The following is a 23,053-nucleotide window of genomic DNA, read 5'->3' on the forward strand; positions in this document are numbered from 1 at the left end:
GTAACCAACCACTTCTACTGTGACATATGCCAATGACTATTGGAAAATCAGCTTATTTTGTAGGCCTTGATTAATTTTCTTTGGCTCTAGAGTCCAGCTTAGAAATTTAAAAGCTGGAATCATATTTCAGCCTTCGGGGTTACATATAGTCATAGGAAATTCCTAGGCGCCATGGTGACCTGGTACCTAGGATTTGTCAAGCCTTTGACTAATTGAAAGTACATCCGCTTCTTAGCCCTGAAAATGGTTTGTGAATTTAAGTACAGTCTGGTGGGAGGACTTGAGTCCACTCTGTGAATTATTATCAGTCACGGCCACCCCTGCTATAAATAATTTTGCAAAGAATGGCATGGTCGTGGCTGTACCTCCCTGGATAAGTTCAGTGTCCAGCAAACATCCAAGCACTCTAGTTTTACAGAAATGTTAGAAAGTCTCCTCATGTACTTGAAAGGACGTGAATTTTTTAAAAAGGTTTTAAATACCACCTCTCCCATTTCAATTCTGGAACGTTTGCAATGAATGCAGCATTTCATTCAAACTCTCCATTGAGATCATTCTGTCTTTGGGTGGAGTGGGCAGGAATTAGCTGTTAGAAACTTTTAGTTTAAATCCCCCATTCCATATTTGTACACCTCAAGACGGAACAGATGGCAAGGCATTGGAGATCTCAGTATGTAAAGACGTTAAGATCTTACCCCTTCTGGTGCGGAGAAAGATCTTCAGTCTTGTCCTTGCCTAGAATAAAGTTGACCTTTTAATATGTGTGCACATCTCTGTTTTATAGAACGGAAGGTTTTAAAAAAAGATATTTCAATAATATCATATTCTACTGTAAGCATAATGGCTAGCCACCTTGAAGGGCAGAAAAGTGGGTTGAAAATGTCGTCAATGAACCATAATGTCCCCAGTTGACATCTCACTTCTGCCATGAACTCAGTGGATAGTTAGCCAGGCAGGGGGTCTTGGCATATGGTTGATGCCAGCCCTACTTCCTGCCTCCAATAAGTCCAAAAGAAGAGCTTTGCAATACTGTGTGCAGTTCATTTTCTTTCATTATTCTTACTGTTGGACTCTCTGTTTTCACTAAACAGATTTTTAAAAGCAAGGTTGACTCTACTCAGCATTTTTGGGAGGCTCATATGGGTATTTTGAGATGCTTGGAGGCAGAAGAGAAGATAAATATTGCCAAGTTGATTTATATTTAAAACAGAGAAGGGAGAAAAAGATAGGTTTCTTGGTTCATATAGGGCAAGATGAATTTGAAGCAAGCTTTTCAGAATACGAAATGCAGCTGCCTCCAAAGGAGCTGATTATCCCCTTCTCCCCCCCCTCCATTTTGTTTTGCTTTAATAGCTTGAGTATGTAAACCAGAGATGTACAGTTGCTTAATTGGTAGAATCTTGAACATATGCATGTGTTTAGAGCAATAACTTCCCCTAGGCCTGGTGCAAAGGAACTTCTACCATGTCTGTGTGTATATGAAAGAGAGAGAGGAGAAGGAAGGGAGGGGTTGGATTAGTTTTCTTAATTGGAGATGTCAATGTGAACTCCACAATTGAACTGGAAAGGCGGATGCATGGTTTAAGAGTCTGCTGGAAACAGAAATCACCCGGGAATATGAAATGGAATGGATGGCTGCTAATAAGTCCACAAATTGCAGGCACTGAGGTGCTGAATTATCAATTAAGGTTAAGATCCCAGGTCCCTCAGTGGGGGCTGGGGAGACTGCACTCCCTTCTTCCCCCTCCACTGACTACTCATCTGCTGGCAGGGGGGAAAGACAGAGGAACAGGCCTCCTGGGCATGCTCCCAGGGCAGCATGATGATGTCACTTCCAGGAAGTGACATCATCATGCCACCTGGAGAGTGCTCCCATGCTCTCAGGCCTGCATGATGATGTCACTACCCAGAAGTGACATCATCACACCATAGGGTTACCAGGTCCAGGTTGAAAAATTCCTGGAGATTTTGGGGGTGGAGGCTGGGGAGGGTGGAGTTTGAGGAAGGGAGGGGCCTCAGTGGGGTATAATGCCATAGAGTTCACCCTTCAGAGCAGCCATTTTCTCCAGGGGAACTGGTCTCTGTTGCCTGGAGATCAGTTGTGATTCTGGGAGATCTCCAGCTACCACCTGGAGGCTGGCAACCCTATCACACCACCCCAGGAGCGCATGCATGTGAAGCGTGTGCAAAGAGCAAAATAAAAAGGGAAGTGCCAGGTCCACTCGTCCCGCTGGAAGGGTAAAGGGGCCCGGCAACCCTAATGAAGGATGTGTGGCTAAAAGAGACAAAGTTTCAAAACAATCTTTGTTAAATGTCACTGGTCTTCTCCTCTCAAATCTAGCCTGTAGCGAATTACTATATAGGGATGAGCAAACATTGCATCTCTTTTTACATTCCTTTCTCATTTTTATCAGCGGTTTCTGTTCTCCATCTTCCAGTGTGGTTTCATAGATACATTTAAACACTGTGTGTACTTTATGTGCAATTCTACATACACTGTATGTCATGTGTGTCTATGATATACGTATCGCACGTGGTGCTGCTTTATTGACCCACAAATAACTTTTAAAACTGGATCCCTTGTTCAGGGAGCGGAACAAGACACAAAGATTCATGAGTTTAGTTTGCACAAGGGAATAGCGAAACTGAAACGGCGGGCTTTGGATTAGACCAGCACGGATGAGAAATTGGACTTCTTCCAGAATAGTTAATCTCCATTTAATAAGCAAGCGATTTGCGCCACAAGCTATAGGATAGGGTTGCCAATGCTGGCAGAGGGTGGACCAGTGGTTGCATCTGGGTCTCTTTCTCTCTCTCTTTGCCCGTGGGGGCCTGAAAAAGTCCTGGAGAGAGAGAGAGAGAGAGAGAGAGAGAGAGAGAGAGAGAGAGGTGTGTGGGGGGGGGGAGTAAAGAGCACACAGTTGACCCTCTGTTGCCAGACAAGATGGGAGTAAGAGAGAGAAAGGGATTTGAACAAGCACGGTTAGCAAATGAGAATTAGTGTTTGAGTGGGATGCTAGCCCAGAAGAAACTGCATCAGAGAGCCATGGAAGCAAGTATTTCCCAACTTACTTACTTACTTACTTACTTACTTACTTACTTACTTACTTACTTACGTCATTTATAGTCCGCCTTTCTCACTGAGACTCAAGGCGGATTACACAGTATGAGATTAGTATCAGTATCAAGTGCATTTCAATACAGTATCAAGGACATTTCATAAAAAAACACCTTAGGGTAAATAGATACAAGTTTAAAAGACATAGTATTTAGCAAGAATCCAATACAGAGTAGAAAAAATACTGAAGCAGAACATAATCATTTCTAGGACTAACATTAGACAACATGGAGCACTGGTGGTATATAGGAGTACATATTTAAAGCAGCAGATAATATGTAAGGCAATATAGTGATGAAGTCTATGGTCCCTAACTCATTAGCGAAGCATCTGAGACCCCATGCCTACAATACAGCCCTCCCATTTGAGTAAAAAGCCTTTTTGAATAGTTCGGTTTTGCATCGTTTACGAAAAGCAACTTACTTTATGCCAGCTACCTTTTGAGAAATGTGATACAGCAGGGGCCCCCAACTGCTTTGAGCCTGCAGGCACCTTTGGGATTTTGAGAGGGGATCCTACGTGCCATCTCAAAATGGCTGCCCCAGGAGGCGGAACCAAATCCCAAATGGTTGCCACAGGAGGAGGCAAATGCTATGCCTCCTTTCTTTGCCAAATAATCACAGAAGGGGAATATGAATAAACAAAGAAGGGGGGGAGAAGGGGGAATAAAGAGAAGAAAAAGCTAAAGGTGAATAGAACCACACAAGTACTAAGGAACGCCTTCATGGTTACCAGTCTTCCTTGACCTCCAGTGACCACAGCTGTAGAAAACCCTTTCATTTGAATATGGGCAGCCAGCAACAAACCCTACCTTGCAATGGCCCCACCTACAATGGCAGGAAGCTCAGCAAGCATGACAGGAAGTACTGGCAAGAGCTGGGCCATTTTCACACTGCTTACCAGCCACAGAACATTGCGCCAAGCTCCCAGAACCACAGTGTGAAAACAGCCCTGATGACATCTGCAGGTGCCACGTTGGTGAACCATATTAGCTATGGAAGCGGCTCAGTAATACAGCACATCTTTTGCATGGAAAAGGTTCCAGGTTCAATCCTTTCAAGTTGGTCAGATCCTGGGGAAAGTTCACTGTCGGAGAGCATGAAGAGCTGGTAACAGCCAGAATAGACAATTGAGATCTAGGTGGGTTAGCATTTTGATTTTGCATAAGGTAGCTTTATGTGTCTTGCTCATGCTCTGTAAAAAAAACAAAAACCTGATTCCATGCCCTAGACCTTCCTTAATACATCTTGCCCATTTATACCATTTGCATTTTGAAAACACAGAAGCATATTTCTTAAAGTGATCTCTGTAAATGAAATCCTGTCCTCAAGTCATAGTTGATTTATGGTGGTCCCTGGTGGGATTTTCATGGCAAGAGACTAACAGAGGTGGTTTGCCATTGCCTGCCTCTGCAGCTCTGGTCTTTGTTGGAGGTCTCCCATCCAATTACTAGCCAAGGCCAGCCCTGCTTAGCTTCTGAGACGAGATCAGGCTCTAAGCATGCAGCCTGAGTTACAGATAGGAAAATCCATAGTCAGGAAGTTGTAAGTGGCTTAGAAGGGTGGAGAGTCGTGGAAACTGCCCTCAAGTCATAGTTGACTTGTGGCGGTCCCTGGAGGGGTTTTCATGGCTAGAGACTAACAGAGGTGGTTTGCCTGCCTCTGCAGCTCTGGTCTTCTTTGGAGGTCTCCCATCCAATTACTAACCAAGGCTGACCCTGCTTAGCTTCTGAGATCTGATGAGATCAGGCTCTCCTGGGCTTTCCAAGTCTATCTGCAATCCAAAATTCCATCCCATATGATCTGTGCTGGAATGCCAGCCTTGTATGTATGTGAATGTGAGGATCAGAGAGAGGGACTTTGCTAAGACCACCTAGCATGACTTGCCATGGCTGAAGTCAGGCTTCACCCTAGGTGCCTATGCCAGCTCTTGAAACATTTTTATATACATGCTTTGTGCCATGTTTTGGAAATGCAAGCAAAAAAATAAAGAATCTGCATATATTTTTGTACATTTAGGAAAACCCTGTAATTAATAGCACTGATGCAATAAGATCCAAAAGTTGGTTGCAGAGGACAGTTCCCCACCCCCACCCCATTGAAAAACCGAATACTTTGCTTTCAATTATTCCTGGGATCTTATGCTGGTAACTTTATCAGCCTTCTCTTGTTCAACAATGGGCTTTCTCTGACCCAGTACAAGAATGGCAGCTTTGTTACCTGACCTACTTGCTGGGCAGCCATATAGGCTAATTCTCTCTAATCCATAGCAATTAAGCCAGGAATGTTTGTCTAGCATGTGAGAAGACGGCGGGAAGGCAAAAAGAGTAAAGCGGGTGGTTTCTGGGGAAGCCAGAGTTCAGTGCGGGTTGCCTAAGGACAAGGGTGTGCAAATCCTCCCGGAGAATCTTTGATTTTTCAAAACTCTGTTATCTTCTTTTGGAAATTTCTTTCCCAAAGAGAAATGTCCTCCGCTTTCCTAATTCAGGCTAGGAGTGGCAGATTGGGAGTGGAGAGGCCTGAGTTCAAATCCCCATGTTGCCATGAAGTTCAGTGGGTGAACCACTTTTCTGTTGTGCTGAATAAAGCACTTTCAATGCATTTTAGCCACCATTTTCAAGCAGATTTTCCTGTTCAGCACAGTAAAATCCAGTCACAAAGCACATTGAAAGTAGATCAAATGTGCTTTATTCAGCATGTGTGAAAGTCTCTCTCTCTCTCTCTCTCTCTCTCTCTCTCTCTCTCTCTCTCTCTCTCTCTCTCTCTCTCTCTCTCTCTCTGCCTTACCTACCTCCCATAATTGTTCTGTGGATGAAATGGTAGGGGGGAGAATGGACAGACAGAAATGGAATAGACGGAAGCGTTTGCATTTGGGAAAACTACTGTAAACCACTCTGAACTCACAGGATGATGCTAAAGCAAATCCAGGTACAGGCTAGATTTGTAGCCCTCACAAGAATTTGTGCCGAGCACGTTCGGCTCAGCAGTGAGTTCCCAAATATTTTGAAAATTTAGCAGTTTGCGTGAGTTACGTTTTCCCGAATGTCAGCTTGAGATCTTCCAGTCTTAAGAGAAGCTACACCATATGGATGCCTGCCCTAAGCTTTCTAAATCTGTGCTCAAGATTTAAGTCCCTTGTCTTCTCCGTGGCAGGTGGGAGATGCCTTGTTTACTCTCTACCTTGTCTGCTTACCTGCTTTTCCTCTGAGCCAGAGACTGACAGTTTCAAAATCTATCTGATTGACACAGATGATATTGTACGTAAAGCTCTGAAACAGGGAGAACATCTTCTACTGTCGTTGCTGTTTAGGAAATGTTTCTGTGGAGAGAAGATCCATTCATTTGCATGCTTGGGCCCTTTCAGTCATTACAATTTGTCAAAAAATGTTTCGAGTGGAGGTCATGCTAGCTGTGATCCTTCTCTCCCCCTATGAGAAAACACTAGAAGCTGCCTTATACTGAATCAGACCATCAGTCCATCGAAGTCAGTATTGTCCAGTCAGACCGGCAACAGCTCTGCAGGGTTTCAGGCAGGGCCGGTGCCTGGGGTTCTGGCACCTGATGCCGGAGGCAGCTTCAGAGCTGTTGCTGCCCACACACTACCCGCTCAGACTGCCCCGCGCTGCCACCCCAGCACACACTCCTGGCCGAGCGCAGCAGCTGCGGGCCGGGTGCAGCAGGTGGCCGAGGTGGCGCATGTGCCTCCTGCCAGCCCTCCCGCTCAGTTGCTCTGCACGCCGCCCCAGCCACCTGCTGCGCCTGGCCCACAGCTGCTGCACCCAGCCAGGAGTGTGCTGGTGGCGGCAGCAGCACAGGGCAGTTGAGCAGGAGGGCTGGGAGGCTGCAGTAGCTGCGGGCAAGGCGTGGCAGGTGGCCAGGGTGGCACGAGGGTGGCTTCCCAGCCCTCCTGCTCAGCAGCCAGTGTTGCGTGCCCATGGAGCTCAGCAACTCCATGGTGCATGCCCCCTGTGCCCTCTCCAGCGCCTCAGCACTCAAGGCGGCTGCCGGCACCACCTCAATGGATGCGCCGGCCCTGGTTTCAGGCAGAGGTCTTTCATATCACCTACTGCCTGGTCCTTTTAACTGGAGGTGCTGTGGATTGAACCTGAGACCTTCTGCGTGCAAAGTAGTGCCTCTTCCGTAGAGTCAGCCCTTCCCAATACTCATGGCCATTTGTGTGACTGTGGCATTTGTGTGACTGTGACAATGCATGTATTTCAAAATCCATCTGATTGGCACAGATTATATTGTAGGTAAAGCTCTGAAGCACAGAGAACATCTTCTGCTTTCACTGCTGTTCGTGTGACTGTGTGTCTGTGGCAATGCATGTATCTTCCTTCTTTGGTACGGATGATCAGAAACCGAGGTTTATGTACAATACGTGTGCCAAAGCTAGAAAATACACATTGCCATATCCATACAGAATAGTAACTGTGAGTGTCTCTACACAGTGCTCAAGTGAAAGATCTTACATTTGTTCTCCCATTGTGGATACGCATGCACTGCTAGGGAGACAGAGTGCGCTTGAATATAAGACCCCACAGAAAGTAAGTCACTTGAGCGTCCCGGTGTAAGACGTCTTGTGTAGAGAGACTGTTGTTGGAAAGGATTGCAGAGAAACCATCTCTCCTTATGAGCTGCTTGAGCACTGAAATTGTAGTGACTAAAAAGGGCTCCAAAGCCCCAAATTTTGACTGCAGTCCCAAGGACCTCAGATACTGGGAAAGGTGTGATTGGGTATGGCGAATATTTTCTCCATCCGAGACCCTGGAGACTTGTTGCCAATCAGAGTTGCTAAGACGAGCAGGATGGACCTGTGGGCATGGAATTCTACGGGAACTACAACACAGCAGCAATATATCTGTGCGCAAGTCAAAGCCCGTTATCTGTTTCCTCTCACTGAATTTTTCTCATCAAATATAAATGCGTTTTCCAGTGGGGCCTTTTCCAGCGCAATGTTGGGCATTATTTGCATGTTCAATGCATAAATGATCTGTGTTGTATAAACCGTACAGCATGCATACCCAAAAATCTTTTAAACGGACAGTGAAAAGCAGAGGGCTGAAACGGCGGGTGAAACATGAAAGGAAAATGGAACGTTTGCACATCTCTGATCATGACCCACTTGGCCACCGTTCCTCGGCATGGAAAGCAACTTGGCTGCCCACGTGGTGGTTCCCAAAGTTCCGATATTGCGTGCGTGCTGTAAACCGTTGACTCTTCCTCAGGGCTTTTTTTCTGGGAAAAGAGGTGGTAGAACTCAGTGGGTTGCCAGCACAGGGGACAACTCTTGGCAGGAGGTGGTGCCCCTGGTACTACATGTGCGCGCGCGAAGTGCATGCATGAGCCCAGGGCCAATGACGTCACTTTGGGTCAGCTGGAACAAGGGGGGAGTTTTAAATTGCCCTTGGTGAAAATGGTCACGTGGCTGGTGGCCCCACCCCCTGATGTCCAGACAGAGGGGAGTTTAGATTGCCCTCCGCGCCGGAGCGGCGCGGAGGGCAATCTAAACTCCCCTCTGTCTGGACATCAGGGGGTGGGGCCACCAGCCACGTGACCATTTTCAAGAGGTTCCAGAACTCCATTCCACTGCATTCCAGCTGGAAAAAAGCCCTGCTCTTCCTGCCTTTGGGTCCGATAGCTGTGGTTTTGGTACCCTGTTCTGTTCTGCTTCTGATTCCAGTTGATAGTTAAATGCGCATATTACTTTGATCCTCTTTCTTACCGGATGACGTTAGGATGCTAATTAGGTAACCTGTCTGGCCTGGACTATATCACAAATGTGTTGGTTGTATATGCAGCGGGGTGGAGGGGAGGCAATGGAGGCAGAGACCAACAGCGTCCGCAGCCATGGTGCTCTGAGGCTAATCTCTCGAGGACTTGAGAGGTCAATGAAAGAAGTGAACTCTGTCCTATTTAATAACCATGGATGGCTAGGAAGTTTTGCTCGTTAGGACTCTAGCAAGTCAATGGAATCGGAGCAACTCCAGCTTCCTTTTCCCCCCTGTGGCTGCAGCAGCTGTTAGCTGTTTGGATGGCTTGCTCCTCAAATTAATGGAAAAGAGCGATGCTCCACATTTTCAAGGGCTGCTTTCGGAAGGGGTGAAAGGTTGGTGGAGAGAGAGAGAGACCAACGAGCTCCATCTGAAGCTGAATCCTAGCTCTCACTGGGTCGATGGAAATCCTGTATCGGGGCTATCCTGCTTCAGATGGCTCGTGTGAATGGATCCTCTTGCAAGTCCAAATTTCCATATATAAAGGAAAACTCATGTGGCAGGATTAAGGGTCCAAGGGCTTGCCTTCTCCGTGATCCTGAAATGCAGGAATGTTTGGGTACGGCGGAGCAAGCGAGCCCCAACCTCCAAATGATTGATTGATCAGGTTGATCAAGGAATGGATTTTTCTTACATTACAGAGGCCAGTATTCTGCACTTTGCACCCTGCTCTATCAAGCTAATTACAACATGTGTTATAGCTAGCTTCCTGACACTCTAATTTACAATACCTGCCTACCCTCTGCCTGGATTATAAAGACTCCTTCCTTTTCCCAATCCTTGTATCTGATGAAGGAAGTTTTGACTCTCAAAAGCTCATACCTTGGAAAACTAGTTGATCTTTAAGGTGCCATTGGACCTGAATCTTATACATTTCTGTGTAGGTCATTTGCATTTTTCCCTGCTATTCCTTCCAGGAGCTTGGGTTCCCAGGTAGGCTCCAGGCTGGGTCTGACTCTAGCTTGTTCACCCATTAGAGGAGCTCACAGAATCTTTGGGATGCTTGCATTCATAACAGCTACAGAAAGGGAGCTGGTAGGCTCCTTTCGGAGGATGTCAAGTGAGTCAAGAATAGCAACATCTTGTAATAAGCTTAGGGCCTTCCAAGCACTTCAGCTCTCCTCCAGGGAAAAGCTCAGAGAAGAATCATGTCACGTCTTAGCCTCGCCTCTCCCACCCCACTTTTCTTCCCGGCACAGTTGCCTACTGCCCTAGCTGCAGCTCCCTTTGGATGAACCAAATGTTAAGGTGTATTTCCATGGCTTTGTCACATATCTGAGTTTGTGTGTGCTTGCTGTCCTAGGCATTTAATCCCTCCCCAATGCTTGAAGCCATGTTGTTTTTGCTAGGAACGTGCTGAATACATCCAAGTTCTGATTTTAGGGGGTGAAAATCCTTTCCTCCCAACTGTGCAAATAGTCATCTTTTTAATGGCGTTGTAAGTAGTTTCCATTGCTTTGTTTATCGCATCCATTATACTGTTGCACTGTTTCGATAATTTTGCAATCCGGTTTTGTTTCATGGTTTGTATGTTTTATACTGTTTTATTGTGTGTAGTATACAGATTTCTGTGCACAACCATCTAATTTTGTGATCCCATGTTGTCGCATGGTTGATAGCATGTCTTATGTGGCTCTGTTTGCATTATTTTAGTTGTGTAATCTGCCTTGAGTCTCCATAAGAAAGGTGTAAATGAAGGAAATAAACCGTGGAGATTTGGGGGACCAAAAGAGTAAGGATGAGAAATTCAGACTCATCCTTACGTATATATTGCTTTCCTTTCATCTCAGAACTCAAGATGGTATACATATAGTGCCATCCTAAACAGCTAGGGTATCTGTCTGAAGGTATCAGAAGAAGTGAGCTGTGACTCACAAAAGCTCATACCCTACCATAAATTTTGTTAGTTTTATAGGTGCTACTGGACTCTTGCTCTTTTCTACTGCTACAGACAGACTAACACGGCTACCCATCTTGATCTATCCTAAGCAGGTCTTTAGGGTTGCACTGTCAGGATCTGTAGGAAATCTCTCATCTGTTTCTTTAGCACTGTTTGCCCCCTTCTCACACATACCCTACGGCTTCTGCTTCCCCCCACCCCCAACTTCTCAAATGAGTTATACGGTCTTCCACTTAATAAGGGGTGCTGAGTTTGTCATGATGATGTCACTGGCTCAGAACCAATAAGGTGTGGCTGCTTCACGATGTCACTGAGGGCAATTGAAAACATGAATAAGTGATGGCAACAGAAATGGATAAGCGGACACTTTTTAGAGAGTTGAAAAATTGCCCAGAGGGGAGGCATTTGGGGCATTATTGAAAAAACGTCTAATAGGAAATGATGGCAAGTACGTGTGTGTGTAACAGTAAAAGGAATGTCCTGTCATGCAGTTTGTGCTTACCCGAGCTCTCTCTGTTTATGTGTTGTATTACATAAGAGCATCTCTGACTCTTACCCAGCACTTTGTTTGACAGATTGCCCCAGGCCCCGTGAGCATCATCACTAGGGAGGGACCGACAAAACCCCCTTGAGAAAGTTTGCCTGTCTTGCAGCTCAGTTTGTATCCCTTGACGGTTCCCCAGAAGTTTGCCTGTCTTGCAGCTCGGTTTGTATCCCCTGACGGTTCCCCAGAAGTTTGCCTGTCTTGCAGCTCGGTTTGTAGCCCTTGACAGTTCCCCAGAAGCTTCACTTAAACAAGCTCATCCAAAATTTGTTCCTAAATGCCACGGGGCGAGATCGAGGAGCAATTCAAGAAGCCACTGTCTTCTACATGGAACAGTTGTGCCCTCTGAGACAGCCAGCTGATTCACGCAGAAAAAGCAATAATCAGAGCTTCTGTTTGTCTCTCTCTCACACACACACTCAGATACACACACACACAAACTCCTCTCTCTCTGTCTCTCTCTCTGTCTCTCTCTCTCTCTCTCTCTCTCTCTCTCTCTCTCAATCCTTTGACTGGATAGGGCTGGAGCTGCAGCAGCTTTGGGATTAGTGTATACATAGGATTTAGAGTTTCAAGCAAATCTGTTCCTGGGGTTGGATTGAAGGTAGCTTTTTCTTTTCCCCATCTTGCTGGAATGAAAGGTGTTCTCCTTCTCAAGATGCTGATTCGGCAGTTGAAAAAGTCCTTTTGAGCCTGCAGAAAAAGGCAAGAAGAAGGCGTTGTTGTTGTTTTTTAAAAATCAGGCACGTGTGAATTTGCTCTTTGTAAAAAAAAAGAAAACAAAATCATGACTAGACAGAGAACAAAACTTTCAGGTGCCTAGATGGAGAATTGGCATCTAGACTCTGTGGGCATTTGCACAGAAGAAGAAATTCCTTTTTGTGTTTGTCTAGGGAAAAGTTTATAAACAAGCTTAGAGAATTCATCTGGATTTCAAGTGATTCCCCAGTCCAGTATGTGCAGGAAGATAAATTCTCAGTGGTCAAAAGGGAAAGCCAAATGCAGAAGAAATGGCTGGGCCTTGGAATAATGGCACCTTGGACTCTCCAGCGTCGACAACGAAGGAAATGTAGCAGCACAAATTAGGGGCCTACCTCGCCATCTCTCACAATGCCAATTTGCCTCCAGGGGAACAAATGATGCCCCATTTTTAAAGCACCGTCTTAAGCAGGAACTTTTTATTTTTGAAAAGCGCCTCAATCCAAGTGCTAACGACGTACGCTAATAAGAAAACCGTCTCAGAATTTGTCTTCTGGCCTTGCGGAAGGGGGAGAGGTGGGCATGCGTACTGAACTCGAGAAGTTGGCTGTGAATTAAAATAGCCTGGAATGATGTATGACTTTTAATTCAAGAACAATAGCTTTAGGATCTTTTTGGTGTATTTTTTTTTAACAATTTTTTTGTATGTGTCCATCTCCTGGGACCTTGTAACCGCCTGACCTCAGCCTCTTGGAGGAGAGGTGGAAATCTTGAATCCAAAACACAGAAGTGGCCTTTTGCCTCTGACATGAATCTCTGCAGATCTCCTTTGCTCCAGAATAAGTTTTCGGTTGCCTGTCTAGCGGAGGAGTTTTTCTGGATTGGTGGAATCATGGTGACTACTTCCAAATGGAGAATGGGCCAGATAGGTAAGAGAGGAAAGGCGACCCAATTTGAGACAAGACAACATTAAAAGCTTTGAGACTGATTTATTCATTGGCAGCTGTGTCTAGTCCTAGTTGGGGAGGGATTGTGCAAAAGGGCACTGTAATGACTAGATAATCCTCTGTAGTTGTCATCTCTTCTGTCGATATATCTGTTATCGGTAAGGTTGCCAACTCTAGGTAGGGAAATTCCTAGAGGCTTGGGGGTGGAGCTGGAGAGAGTAAGGTTTGGGGAGGGATCTCAGTGGAGTATAATGCTATAGAGTCCACCCTCCAAAGCTGCCGTTTTCTCTCAGGAAAGGGATCTTTGTAATTCTGGAAGGTCTCCAGGCCATACATGGAGGTTGGCAACCCTAGTTGTCAGCAAGGATATTTCAATGACTTTGTGGCTGATCATATTTTACTATTATTTTCTAACGTGCTTGGTGTTGTTCACTGAATCAGATTTTGTAACAATTTGTCCAGGTCAGCTGGGGAAAGTGTGGGATGCGAGTGTTCTCCCTCCGGAAGGTGAATAAATGATCCTGAATTCCTTGGAGGCAGGGAAGGATAAAAATGCAAAGATCCACCAACTTTTTACAAAGGAAAATGGAGGTGCACTTGTAGCACCCCTGTTTTTACACCTACCATTCGTCCATCGCCCATTGCTGAAGGCTGCCCTCAGTATCCTGTATGCTGTATTCATTTCAGCTGCAATCGTTGATGTGAAAAAGCCAAGAAGGTGTTTGTCCTTTAGGTTAAAGACGCACAAAACAAAGCAGAATTGCTTACGCTACAACTCTCCATATTTACCAGGGTCAGCCCCTATTTTATTATATCTGTATGTAGTAAAACACGGGGGGAGATTTTGTGTGTGTGTGAACTTCTGTCAAATTGCACCCCCTGCTGGGGTTTCCAAGGCAAGGGACGAACAGAGGTAGTTTGCCGCTGCCTGCCAGTGCATAACAAGCCTGGTCTTCCTTGGAAGTCTCCCACCCAGGTACTAACCAGCGCTGACCCCGCTTAGCTTCCAAGATCTGATGAGATTGAGCTAGCCTGGGCCATCCAAATCAGGGAGATTTTGGGCGTCTCTTACTGGTGAATTCTCTTCATTCATGTCATTCTTCATAATTCAGCCCCTTCCTGTTTTTTTCTCAAGAAGTTAACTAACCAGATGGGCCTAACACACATGAGTGTGAATGCACAAACACTAAGTACTACGTATAGCGTCCACTGCTGTTTTCCACACTGTGGCTGGTGTGAAAAGTTTTGAACTGTTCAATATGGTGAGAATTTGCAAGACTGCAGAGCAGACTGTTCCAGGATAGTGGAGGGTGATGATGAGAGCCTGCAATATGTAAGAGTTCGCGGTGTAATTCTTGGGGTGTAAAGAAGGTCAGTTCAAGGCCAGAAGACCCTGGTCCCTGTCGTGATGAGTGAAAGACTGGCAAGCCTGCCATTGTCTTACGGTCGGTGGGCCACAGTTCAAAATAAGCCTTACCATTATGGGAAATGGCAAGCTGTGCCGCAATTAACGCACGGGCACATTGGGGGCAAGATGTACCCGCCCCTCAGAGATATGCCCCTGAGAGACCCTGGTGAGGGAGTTGAACTTTGAACTTCATACTAGCAAAATATTAACAAGACATCTCTAATGAGAGACTGTGATTCACTCCGGGAAAATGGTCCTTTGTAAACAGTGTATGGAATGTGCATTTTAAAGCAGCCCTTTGTAGCCCCGGAGGAGAGAGAAGGGCTGTGAGACTTCTGTGTCTTCCCAGCTGTTGAAGCAAAGCATGTGCTACGCATAAACAGAGCCTCGTGTGGCTCTGACACAGTGACTTTGTGCCCCTTCTTGGCAAAGGGAGGTTCTCCTGCTTCGGTGGCAGCTGGTGCCTGGTGCCACGAGGCAATCCTTTCTGTCCCTCTTGCGCTGTTCCTCCAGAGAAAGAGAATCCACCATTGCTGAAGCAGTCTTTACCAGTAAAGAAAGCCGAATGTGCTGGGGTCCATCAACGCATGGAGGGGGCCTGTGGATGAGCAATTGCATGCTACCTATTTTAAAATGAATGATTTCTCCATTAGCCAGAAACTTAGCAACGTATTAAGAAGCCTGGCTGTTCTTATGCAACACACCGTTAATTTATGTAATCTACTGCCACGAGATGTATCAAGGGCTGCTAATTTCATGGTTTTAATACAGGAATGAACACGTTCTGAATGAAAAGTCTACTGATGGGTAAGCCTGTAAAAGCTAAATAGAGCCTCCAGGTTCAGAGGCAGTGTACCTGAAAGTGCCAGCTGTTGGTGGGCAACATCAGGAAAGGGCCATTGCCTTTACATTCAGGTTCTGGCTACCTGTGGGCAACTTCTTGACTACTGAGTGGAAACAATGCAGGACTCAATGAACGTTGCTCTGATCCAGCGGTCTCCTTGTGCTTATCTGATGCAGATTTTCTTGGAAGCAAGCCCTACTTCCGTGGAATTTAACAATACAATTATAAACCTTTGGTTTATAAACCTTTTGATTTATAACCATACAAATATAAACCTTTGGTTTATAATTACAACCCTGGGTTAGGTGAAAGAAACAGTGGTTCTGGCCCATGGTCACCCAGAAAGTTTCGTGGCAGACTAGGGGTCTGAACCTGGGTCTCTGTGATGCTAGTCTGGCATGCTAACCACTACACAACTCTGCCTCTCTCTCAATACCAGGTAGCAAGCCTGGGAAAGAACTGAGAGCCAGTTGGAGTAGACAGCATTGGATTACATGGTCTGACTTGGGGTGGAAATGCACATTACTAAATATCTAGGGACGCTCAAGTTAACCTCATTTTGTGTGTCTCCCCTCCAACTTTCCATGCACTTGCTTGCACAGTCACACTTCAATTTGCTCCACGTGAGTACATGCACACGTTCGATATCAGTTCCCCCTCAGCTCCTGAAATTATCCCAGTTTCCCCCAGCTCCACATCCATTCATTGAAATGCAGATCTTCACACTTTCTCACACCTTAAAGAAATGCAAATTGGCAAGTCAAAGGAGCTTACAGGACTTGTTCTCACCCTGAACACAGAGCTGAATTGGTGCTCTGCCCTCCGGAATCACTTGCAGATGCAATCACACAAAGGGAGTTCCTGTGAAAGTGGCATTCACATGCGCCGAGCGAGAACAGCCTGCACGTGAATTGAGGACCATATATAAAATCCTGGACTTGAGCATGCCCAAGTAATTGACAATGTGTATTTCCACTTTTGGTCTAATTGTTAGCTTCTTGGGTTCTGTTTGGGAAGGATCTTTGAGTCAGTGATAGGCAGAATGCATTACAAAGTCTTACTTTTGTTTCAGAGCAGGAGGCATGAGTGAGCTGATGTAAACTGTTTTCACACATGTGCCACTCAGGCGCACAAAGGGCAGATGAGTTGTTGATCTCCCGGGTCTCACTGAACTTCTGTCGCAATGCGAACTCCTGTCACATGTGCAGGAAGAAATGACTTGTGTGGAAGAGAACTGCTGTGCAGAATCTCCAAGGGCATTTCTGCTCGCTTTCCCTTCCAACAAATGCGCCCTGCCGTTGCTCACTTGTGGCAGTCTGAATGACAGCTCTGTTGCGAGGACATCTCCTTTCCCCATCGCTCAAATCACTCTGGGGAACTGCAGATCCTTCTCTGGCTACTGCTAGCTCTTCTGTGGCTATTGCCGAGTCAGCAGAGAATGCCATTGCTCAAAAAGTTTGGGAGATCCCTGTTAAATAGTCCCTCCTGGCAAAGAATGAAACTCCTCTACAAATTCAGTAAATGTCCACAATTTTCCTTCTTGGAAGCAAAAGAAATTTTAAAAATCACATTCATAATTGCAGGTAGGTGTCATAATAGGTATCTGAGTGGTTATCGTGCATCCAAGGGTGATTTGTGCAACCAAGTCAGTTGCACAGAAGTGCAAAAGAGATACATTAGAACGGCATCGTGTGAAACAGCAAGCCAGTCAGCTATTTGAACAAGGATGAGTGGTGGTGAGCAATAACCTGTTGAGACACTTATCCAACCCTGATTTTCACTTCAGGTGCTAACAAAGATCTCAGATATTCACTATGCCCCTGCCTGGCTCTCTGGAATCAGTTGCTATGAACAGAAAGAGCGTAGAGAGGGGGAAAGGTGCAGAAATGGAACACATGACGTTGCTTTATATTGAGTCAGACCGTTGGTCCATCAAGGTCAATGTTGTCTGCTCTGACTGGCAGCAGCTCTCCAGGGTCTCAGGAGGAGCTCTTTCACATCCCTTCCTACCAGATCCTTTTAAACCAGAGGTTCCAGGGACTGAGGTTCCAGGGACCGTTGGTCCATCAAGGTCAATGTTGTCTGCTCTGACTGGCAGCAGCTCTCCAGGGTCTCAGGAGGAGCTCTTTCACATCCCTTCCTACCAGATCCTTTTAAACCAGAGGTTCCAGGGACTGAATCTGGGATCTACTGCAGGAGATACAAATGCTCAGCCAGAGATCCAACACCCAAAAGATTCCTTACAAAAGGAGGCGATTGACACTTTTTAGTTTATAAAAAAGCTAAGGGGGGCAGTTATGATAGAAGTTTTAAAATTATTTATGGTTTCCTACAGAGAGAAGTTTTTCTTTCTCTCCCAGTACATTAGAGATCTAAAAGGGGATTGGACAAGTTTGAGGAAGTCTGTCGACACTATTAACCATGGTGGCTAAAAGGAATCTTCGTGTTCCAAGGAGAGCCAGTTTGGTGTAGCGGTTAAGCGTGGCAGGGCTCAAATCTGGAGAGCCGGGTTTGATTTCCCACTCCTCCGCTTGAAGCCAGCTGGGTGACCTTGGGTCAGTCACACACAGCTCTCTCAGAGCTCTCAGCTCCACCCACTTCACAGGGTGGTTGTTGTGGGGATAATAATAACATACTTTGTAAACCACTCTGAGTCGACATTAATTTGTCCCGAAGCGTGATATATAAATTGAATGTTGTTGTTGCCGCCTATGGGTGAAGGCCGTAGGGAGAGTGCGCGGCGCGGGACAAAGCAGACATACACAGAACTGGAGCAAACAAGGCCACAACTTTATTAAAACAGCAAGTAAGGAGTATTGCCGTAGCATCTGGATCAGATCCCAGCATCGGGTGACCCGCCTGTCAGCCGATGAATAGCATTTGCTGGAGGACGACCAGGGCAGAAGCCTGTGGCCTTCATACTTTCCTGACGGATTTTCCAGGAGGATGCTGGCATAGTTGGACCTTTGGGTCTGATCTTGTAGGGTAACTGGCATACGATGGCTCTGAAGGCCACTTATGAAAGAGCTCTCTCTGTGCTGGGCAACCATTAATGAAACAGTATTTTTTAAATGTACATGTGAATATTGTTCAGTCTTGGACGGATGCTGCTGTAAACTGCTTTCCTGAAGCCACTGGTGCCTTTGCTTTGCTTTCCTTCAGGTCTTTTGGCTTTCATCTGCATCGTTTTTGTGCTGCCAGGCAGATGGCGGTGCAGGCTGGCCCCGCTAATGATCACGTGCTGAGCAGTTCAGTAGCAGAAGGGAATTTTTTAAAAAATTGTCTGCTGGAGTTCAGAGCTGCAACCAGAACCTCAAAGGAAGGCGGTGGCAGCTTTATCTGTTCAAAGGCCTGGCCAGAACGTTGGCGCTTTGGAAATCGCATTTAGTCATTAGCAAAAGAATCACCGTTTCTAATGTCTTTTTAATGGACAAATCTGTCTTAATTTTAAAATGGGATGGTGATCCTCAGCTTCACGGCGGCCAGAGTTCACTGAGGCTTGGTCTGGGATCCTGTTTTCAGTGCCAGGACGAGTTGAACCGGCTTGGATCTCTGTTTGCCTGTAACACAAAACAGATGCAGGTTGAATTCCTAAAAAGTTGAATGCCTCCCAGCTGGGGACTGGTGATTTCATCTGTGTACATATTGCCTTTTCATCTACCCTTCTTTTCAGGAGCTCAAGGCAGCATACGAGTTTCTTCCCTCCTCCAATTGGCTGTCACTACAGTAGACCATTGCCATTTGTGGATTCATGACTTTCAATTTCGCTTATTCACCTGTAGGGCTACGGTGGCTAGTGGTGGCAGGAAAAAATATTTCTGTTGTCTGTGCTGCAACTTCACTTCCAGGGGAAACCGGAAGTGACGTCATGTAGCTCTAGGAATTAATGGAAACTCTATGATTTGAACTGCAGCACCTCTCAGTTTAGAAGTGAAATCTGGTGCTGTTTAAATCCAATTGGGACATGAGAGCAGTGCGTGCTGAGTGTGGGTCTGGCTTAATGCATAGTCAGAAGCAGAGGAATTTGTTATGTGTTAAAAGATTTTAAAAGTGGCCATTTATTTATCATATGTCTAGGGATGAGCGAATCTTCTCCATTTTATTTCTGTCTGAATTCTTCAGCACCTTCAGATCTCTGCTTTTGCTGTTGCTTTTGTTGATTTCATTGTCCTGTGTATACACATTGCGTAGTTTTTATATGTAATTTGTATGTATAGTGCACACTGTTTGTACATATAATACTGCATCTTGGCATGCAAACAGTATTTAAAAATGCATGCAGTTCACAAGAAATAATAATAATAACTGTGCTTATATACTGCTCTTCTAGACAGATTACTGCCCCACCCAGACCGGTGAACAAGTTAATATTATTAATATCCCCACAATACAGCTGGGAAGCTGGGGCTGAGAGGAGTGGCTTCCCCAAGGCTACCTGCTGAGCTCATGGCAGTAGTGGGATTTGAACCAGTAGAGTGCTGATTCACAGCCGAACCACTTAACCACTGTGCTACCGGGAATGGCTAGAAAATAAAAAATGTATAAAAAGAAATCATTTGCAAGGAACCTTTTATTTTTATTTATTTACATGATTTATAGTCCACCTTTATCACTGAGAGTCAAGTTTGATTACACAGTGTTTATCAATACAATTAATCATTGGGAGATTCAATAAATACAGAGAATCAGGTTATAGTTAATGTCTATGAAATTATAAGTAGTTTCCATTGCTTTGTTTATTGCATCCATTATACTGTTGCACTGTTTTGATAATTTTGCAATCCAGTTTTGTTTCATGGTTCGTATGTTTTATACTGTTTTATTGTGTGTAGTATACAGTTCTTACTGCACTACCTTCTAATTTTGTGATCTGGTGTTATTGCATGGTTGAAGCCTGTCTTATGCGGCTCTGTTTGCATTATTTTAGTTGCGTAATCTGCCTTGAGTCTCCATGAGAAAGGTGTAAATGAAGGAAATAAATCGTGGGTTTGACTCCGGTTTGAAATCAAGAATGGGGATTTGGGGTGTCGAAAGAGTACGAATGAGAAATTCAGACTCATCCTTACGTATATATTGCTTTCCTTTCATCTCAGATGGTATACATATAGTGCCATCCTAAGCAGGTGTTTAGGGTGGCACTGTGAGGGTCTGTAGGAAATCTCCCATCCAGGCATTGACCAGGCAGCGACCATTCTTAGCTTCAACCAGGGGTCATTTCATAGAAAAAGAGCTAGAAGAACTCATTAGCATAACTCATTAGCATAACGCATTAGCATGTGCCACGCCTCTTGCCATCACTGGAAGCGTATCATTAGTATGACTGATTTGCATATGCCACACCCCCTGACATCACCTATTCTGGCTGTTTTGGACCCAATGCTGGCCATTCAGGGCTGAAACTGGGCCCAAAATGGCAAAAAAGGGCTGAAAATGGCCGAAAAGGGGCCCAAAATGGTCAGGATCGGGCCACTGATGAGTGGGAGAGTGATCCACCACCCGTCAGAGGCCTGATCCAGGCCGTTTCGGCCCCAATCCAGGCCAAAACGGGCCCAAAATGGCCAAGAGTCAGCTGAGTGGGGCCACCTGACATGTGACCTCTTTGGGGAACTGCTGGAACTGCATTCCTGTGCGTTCCACCTTGAAATGAGCCCTGGCTTCAACCAAGCTAAGTCTGGGTAACAGCCACCTGGAAAAGGGAGGCAGTCACTGCATAGCTTATGCTCAGCAAAGGAATTTGGAAAATGTTGTGTGTGAAGGCATGGTTGGCCTGTGGAGTCTCTAGTCCCCGTCATCCCTCAAGCCATAAAGGGAGTGAGTTTTGCAAAGTTCTTGAGCTGGCACGTCCTCCTAGCCCGCCTCGATTGCAATCTGTATAAATTTCCACCTTCCTCAACCTGAATTTTCTTCAACAGCGGGCCATCTCTCTGTGTGCTGCAATCAGAATCCTGCACACAATTCTAATAATCTTGTTGCTGTTAATTTTTAATGCTCTCTATCCTGAAAACAACTTGATTCTAACGCAATTTGTCCCTCTGAGCCTTTGTGAATTTTTTATAGGGTTTCCGGAATATTGACAATAATCCACACGGCCAAGTTGGGTAATTATCATCTCCCCCTTCTCTCTCTTTGCTCTCTATCTGAGGCAAGTGGAATGCAAACGAAGCCCAGAGTTTACATCTCAGATGGGAGGACGAGTGGAACACGGCAGCCCAAATTGTTTGTATTTTGGAAGACAAATTGAGATGATAATGCTATGAAACTTTGCCTGGGAGGCCCTAGAAATTCAAGAGCCAGATGGTTAAGTGAACTGAAATGGAGGGTATAGAGCTGCATTGTCTGAGTCTTAAAAGTATGGTTGAATGAATGTCGCTCATTCCGTTCTGTATCTGTTTCATAGACTTGCCGTACATCCTTCTAATGATTTGCTGCAAATTTCTGTGAATTTCACTTTTACAGACACATACAAATCTGCAATATATACTTATAGTTCTTTTATAATGGCAGACAGTAAATGTGTATCCATTGTGTACCCCTCTTATTCAAGGATTCACCAACGGAAAACTGGTAAAAAGGTCACATGCAGCTCCATTTCACAACATGGGCAACTTACCGGATTGGGATGGTGTGTTCCAGGGAGAATTCACAGAGTTGGTAGGGGCCATACAGACCTTCTAGTCCAACCCCCTGCCCAATGCAAGATGAGCCTAAAGCATCTCTGACAAATATTCATCCAGCCTCTTCTTGAAAACTGTCATTGAAGGGGAGCTCACCCACCTCCCTAGGCAGCTGATTCCACCTTGGAACTACTCTGACCGTGAAAAAGTTTTTCCTAATATCCAGCCGGTACCTTTCTGCATGTAATGTAAGCCCATTGCTCCAAGTCCTACCCTCTGCTGCCAACTGGAACAGCTCCTTGTCCTCCTCCAAATGACAGCCTTTCAAATGTTTAAAGGGAGAAATCATGTTCCCCCTCAACCACCTCTTCTCCAAACTAAACATTCCCAAGGCCCTCAGCGTTTCCTCCTAGGGCTCAGTCTCCAGTCTTGTGGCACCCCAAAGACTCACAAGTACAAACTCTCTTTCAGAAAAAATAATAATAATCCAGCCTCTAATGTAGTGTCTGCCTCTATGCAGACAGACATCAATTTTAATTTTACTTCATTTGTACTCTGCCTTTCTTCCCAAGGGGGACCCAAAATAGGGTTGCCAGCTCCAAGTTGGGAAATTCCTGGAGATCTGGGGGGTGAAACCTGGAGAAACCTGAAGAAAGTGGGGTTTGGGGAGGGAAAGGACCTTGGCATGGCATAATTCCATAGAGTCCACCCCCCAAAGTAGCCATTTTCTCCAGATGAACTGATCTGTGTGGCCTGGAGACCAGTTGTAATTCTGGGAGATCTCCAGCCACTACCTGGAGGCTGGCAACCCTAACCCAAAATGTTCTCCTCTCCTCTAGTCTATCCTCGCAACAACAGTCCTGTGAGGTAGGTGAGGCTGAGAATGAATTGAGCCAAAATCACACTGTGAGCTTCCATGACATAGTGGAAATTTGAGCCTGAAACTTGATGTGACCTGATGGTATGCAAGATACTGAATTTAGTGTATCATGAAGGTTGCACCTGTGAGGCCTTGAAACTTCTGCAATACCTAAGAATACATGATAGATAAAGTTAAAGTGGTGTCCGGATCGCCAAAAGGACTAGGCCGCTACGAAGGCTGTGTTCATGGAATACAGATAGAACTGAGCCACATCTTTGTGAGTCACAATATTCATGGTCGAATTTGCATTTCAGCACTTGGTAAACAGCTAAGTGAGTCACTTA

At 45.4% G+C, this 23,053-nt stretch overlaps 1 protein-coding gene across 1 annotated transcript in view; it reads left to right on the top strand.

Moving 5' to 3' along the window:
* PLCH2 (phospholipase C eta 2) overlaps positions 1-23,053 on the top strand; it is a 390,171-nt gene that overhangs the window by 226,415 nt on the left and 140,703 nt on the right. The window lies entirely within an intron of this gene.

This window comes from Eublepharis macularius, chromosome 17 (genome assembly GCF_028583425.1).
Source record: "Eublepharis macularius isolate TG4126 chromosome 17, MPM_Emac_v1.0, whole genome shotgun sequence".
Lineage (NCBI taxonomy): Eukaryota > Metazoa > Chordata > Lepidosauria > Squamata > Eublepharidae > Eublepharis > Eublepharis macularius.